General features: G+C 39.7%; 1 pseudogene; it reads left to right on the top strand.

The window, feature by feature from the left end:
- The first annotated feature begins 201 nt into the window (after positions 1-201).
- On the top strand, positions 202-1,784 carry LOC103718668 (annotated as a pseudogene).
- The last annotated feature ends 3,423 nt before the right edge of the window (positions 1,785-5,207 follow it).

The raw sequence follows: 5,207 nt of genomic DNA, 5'->3' as shown, positions 1-5,207 counted from the left end.
CTTAAGATCAATTCTAAATTTATGCTATTCAAAATTCAAAATTTAGAATGCAAAATTCAAAATTTAGAATTCAAAATTCAGAATTTAAAATTTTATATTCAAAATTTAAAATTTCTAGAATCATGTATTCTTGATATGTAGCATGATATGGGGCTGAGATGAAAATACAGTCAATAGCTAGAAGCAAAGGATTTCAACTATTGGGGTGTTGGCTTTGGAGAAGGGATCAAATGAGTAGATTCCACAGTCCGCGGGAAAGTTGGTGGATGACAGGCGAGATGCACCTCCAAGTTGGTCTCTTTTCTGATGAGGGGTAGCAGGGGTGGTGGTGGTTCTTGGAGTTGTGTTAGGTTATTCTGTAAGAGAAAAAAAAAGAGAAAAATTGGGGCAGAGAGCCGTCTTTCTTTCCCCTTCTCCTCCTTTTGGTGTTATTTAATTGAATTCTCATCTCCTCTCGTTATCTTGGTTCTTGGCGTAGTGTTGGATTATTCTGAAAGAGAAAGAAGAGAAAAAGGAGGGGCAGAGAGCCGTCTTTCTTTTCCCTTCTATCCTTTTGGTCTTTAATTCATTGAATTCTCATCTCCTCTTATTATCTTCTTCCACCTTCTCCTCTTCTTTCTTTAGTCCTCCTTTTCTTCCTTTCCACTGTTCCATCTCCTCGGTCTCATCCTACTTGTACAACGAATTAGAAAAAGAAAGGGGGCAAAAAAAAAAAAAAATCTGGGGAAGATGGATCCAGTAACGGCATCATCAACACATGGCCATCATCTCCCACCTCCATTCCACACCAGAGACTTCCATCACAACTTCCACCAGCGGTTGCAGCAGCTTAAATCCGAGGAGGACCAAGGCGGACTCAATCGAGGCCAGAAGCGCGACTACGATGATAACAGCAATATCAATAACAACGGAAGCAGCAGCAGCAACGGTGATGGCAAAGAATCCTTGCCGGTAAACTTAGCCGGTGCGGATGGCGATGCCGCACGCCGGCCCAGGGGCCGGCCTTCGGGGTCCAAGAACAAGGCCAAGCCCCCGATCATCATCAACCAGGAAAGCACCAACGCCCTCAGAACCCACGTCATGGAGGTTGCCGATGGCGGCGACATAGTCGAGAGTGTGGCCAACTTCGCACGCCTCCGGCAGCGGGGTGTGTGCATACTTAGCGGCACTGGCACCGTCACCAACGTCACTCTCCAGCAGCCAGGCTCTCAGGGAGCCATCCTCACCCTCCATGGCCGTTTTGAGATCCTCTCCCTGTCAGGATCCTTCGTGCCGCCGCCCGCCCCACCTGCGGCGACCGGGCTAACGATATACTTAGCTGGTGGGCAAGGACAAGTCGTCGTCGGAGGGAGCGTCGTTGGGCCACTAACGGCATCAGGACATGTTGTTATCATGGCAGCATCGTTTTCGAATGCTGCCTATGAGAGGCTCCTCTAGAGGAAGAAGAGTCTGCACCACCCCAAAGGCTTGTGGAGTCCCATGGATTGGTTGGCCAGGAGCAGCAGCAGCTTCTACAGGAGCCAAACCTCTTCCATGCTCTTGCGCCGAATCTTCTCAATAACGTCCAGTTGCCATCAGAGCCTTACAGTTGGACCGCCGGTGCAGGCCGGCCACCTTATTGAACTCACTAAGTTAGAGAGCTCTACTACTATTTTCTTCTTTTTCGCATGTTGTGCTAGAAATTCTTGCAGGATTTCAAGCTGAGTATCGTTCTGGTTAAGCGGAACTCATGCCCCGCCCACGCCACCCAACCATATATATCTAATCTTTTTCGTTGATGCTTTTTGTTACAATCTTCTCTAGAGCAACTGATCTTGGTGTCGAATGAAGAAACTTGTACAAATTTATGTTTTCTCAGTGGTTTCAGTTTCACACAAAATTTCCCGATTGCGCAGTCCCAGAAGCACAGGCGGAGGAAAAAAGAGAAAGATGAGTATGTTCTCCCGTTTACTTCCGCTTCCGATCTGCAATTCTTCTTCATATCTGGTAATTTTTGCTGGTTTTGGTTTCTTTTTCGATGTTCATATCTTCTTGATCTGGCATGTGTTGATACTCCCAACACCCCTCTTGAAACATTTGAATTATAAAGATGCAAAAGGAGGAATGTAGGATACGAAGTAGGAAGCTTAAAAAAAGGAAATCCATTTACCTGTGCTATGGGGATTTTAGTTGCTTTCAAGCAAGCCTTGGAAGCCAAGGACTAAAGCTGCATCGTTGTCTTCGCCCCCACTCCTCAGACACTGATCAGAACAGCTCATTCCACTCTCCCTTCCAAACTCGTCATTTCTCCACCGTTTCTTATAATTTTTAGAACCACAACAATAACATCAACGTCCCCCCATCTATTAATAAAATTCTCCTTTCAATAAGAGGACAACTACTTATCATGTATGTATCATTAATTTGTTGAAACAGTGTCACTTGAGCTTCGCTTCTCTTTCTACTCGTGATTAAGTAGTTAGATGTATCACCATACTTGGTACCAGAACTTGTCAGAGTGGCAACCGTTTCCAGTGGAAGCCAGAAGCTTCAACAAAGGACTGGGATGAAGCCTAGTAGTCTTCCTCCACCAAGGGGCTGCCAATGAGAACCGCCCTATACGTCCAACTTCTTCTGAAGGAGTTCATCTAGGCAACAAGCTCCATTTAAAACGATAATGACAAGGACGTCAAAGTTCCTCTCTTCTGCCCTGAGGGATAAGGAAGCAGCAGGAGAGAAGAGATAGAGAGAGGAAGAGCCTCGTGGGAAGAGGAGTTTGCAAGTGGAGGGCAGGTAGGTATCTTTCAGTCTCCTGAAAAGAAAAGATTAAAAAGATAAGAGAGCGATTTTGGTGTGGCATGGCTAGCTATCTGTTGGCATTTGGATGTGAGACCACCCTTTCCCTGCATTTATCTCCTTTTCTTGCACCATGTACTCTTCTTTTGCTGTTAGTCTGACCCTAGTCAACCTCCTTAACCTCTTATAAGTAGCAAGGGTTCTTCCATCTATATCTTCCCTCAGACACCTTTCTTTCTCTCTAGGGTCAGCATGATCACATTTTCTGCAAAGAACTCAACGAAACCGGACCGGCTACCTTTGGAGTTGGAGAGACATTTTATGCCATTGATGAACGGGTTTCTCGTTTAGAATTGGTGTTGTGCTAATCGAATTTCTTGAACTCCCCCTCCATGAATACAATTATATATACTGTTAATTGAAAGCTAATAAATTAGATAACTTCGATGCATCTAGAGTCAATATTATCGCTTGGGGCATTATATGTCGAATGATTATTTCAAAGAGAGAGCAGCCGAGATTCCATGGAAGCTATAATTTAATTTCTATTCCATGAAGTACATTCTATGATTATTGAATACATAAAAATATATGTGAATAAAAGATTCTTGGGCATTGTATACTTTGAGGCTAAAATTAGGACAGTACATGTTATTTTCCTTTGGATTACATGACTACCAAGAAGAATCGTCAATCATGTGAAGGTTTTGTTTCACTCGACAAAAGCTGCTATTACTGAAATCTATATTTAAAGCTTCTGCAGTGACATCCTAATTGTTGATCCATTCTAATTCTTCTGCAGACTATTTTAAATCTTGTTGCTAGAATCAATTATAAGTTAAATAAGTTCTTTATAATTATTACTCAAAAGGAGTTTGTATTTCTGATCGACTGAATTTTTACTATTGCTTGCTGGGTTTCATAATACTTCGGTAATATTTACTTGGACACAAATCGCAGACACCATAGGATTATGTAATGGAAAGAATAACGACAACATGTTCAAGTGCTTACTCTTTCACAGCTAATCCTTTTTGTCTGGAGTAATATATCTTTGAATGATCGGTGAAGAATAATATCTTTTACTAACATCCTCGAAATAAAAGATCAAAACTCTTACTGTCAAATGGTAAGCAATATTGTGAAAGAAGTACTGCATTTTCTTTATGCATGATTTCAAATTTCTGAAGAATTTATAATTGTTAATCTTTTCTAGTAGAAAATTTCAATAATTATTTTTTAAGAAATTGTGTTTACTATTTTTTGCTTGTTGGTTCATAAAATTATGGCATATTACGTACTCCTAAAAAAGAGGTGACTTTCGCTCTAATTTTTTTCCTTTCAAATGAACCACTAGATATCCTAGAAAACTGGAACTTGCAGCATCTAAATTTAGGAAAGCAGCTGAGAAATCCATTCATCCACAATTTTTATGTATAACATTGTTACTTGCTTAAGAGAGCAGAATTACTGTAAAGCCCCCACCCCCTGCCCCCCAACACAGGAAAATATAGTAAAATAAAAGGAAGGAATTTACAGCACAGCTACTGCTGCTTCTGTTGTGCTTTCTTAGTTCTTTGTATCTTTTCAGTTTTATAGTTTCCATAATTGACACATAAATATACGTTACAAGATTGGTAGGACCTTTAAAAGTCAAGTTCCAAAGAGGTAGCTTCATGTAATGTACGTACATCAAATGCATATTCTGATTTGTTTAGCTCATATTAGCTTTTAAGTTTCAATTCTCTATAATATTCTTGATGAAAAAGCCTCATAAAGTAAAAAATCAAGAGAACGAAGTTGTTGGCTTGGTCCTTTTCTCATGTTGGGACCGACCTCATTGAATTTTTTTTCAAAAAAAGATGACAGTTTAAAACTGCTTAACTTGGGGATGAGGTAATCATAGAAACCGGGGAGTTTGGTTTTTTGCGAAAGATGGTGGAAAACAAAAGAAAAAATAAAAGAAGAGAAAAATATACTACTTTGTCGGATGATCAGATGGTTGATTTTCTTCAGATTCGGCTAAAATTTTAGTATATTATTTTCGGCATTAAGAGTTATAGATTGCACGGTTTGGTTTTTTGAAAAATCTTTTATATTGATTATTTCAAGCATCAACACTTGGTAAGATTCATCCTCTATTTTGCTATTTATTGTCAAATTTGTTCTTATTGGTGAAGAATATTTTTGTTGTAGAAGTTAAGATTAAATCTTATTGATATTTGGACAGCCTCTAATTGAATTAGAGAGGATCGATCGTCATCCTATTACTCTAAATAATAGAAGTTTTTAGTTGGACCAGGTCCCGTAGTTTTTTCTTTAACATCGAAAGATTTTCTACATTAAAAAATTGTATTGCCTCTTGTATATAGATTGTTTGATTATTTGTTTTCTAATTGATTGAATAAATTGTTGAGATTATTGTTATTTGG

This window comes from Phoenix dactylifera, unplaced genomic scaffold, assembly GCF_009389715.1.
Source record: "Phoenix dactylifera cultivar Barhee BC4 unplaced genomic scaffold, palm_55x_up_171113_PBpolish2nd_filt_p 001717F, whole genome shotgun sequence".
Taxonomy (NCBI): domain Eukaryota; kingdom Viridiplantae; phylum Streptophyta; class Magnoliopsida; order Arecales; family Arecaceae; genus Phoenix; species Phoenix dactylifera.
Note: the sequence above shows the minus strand (reverse complement) of the source record. Positions and strands in the feature narration are given on the sequence as shown.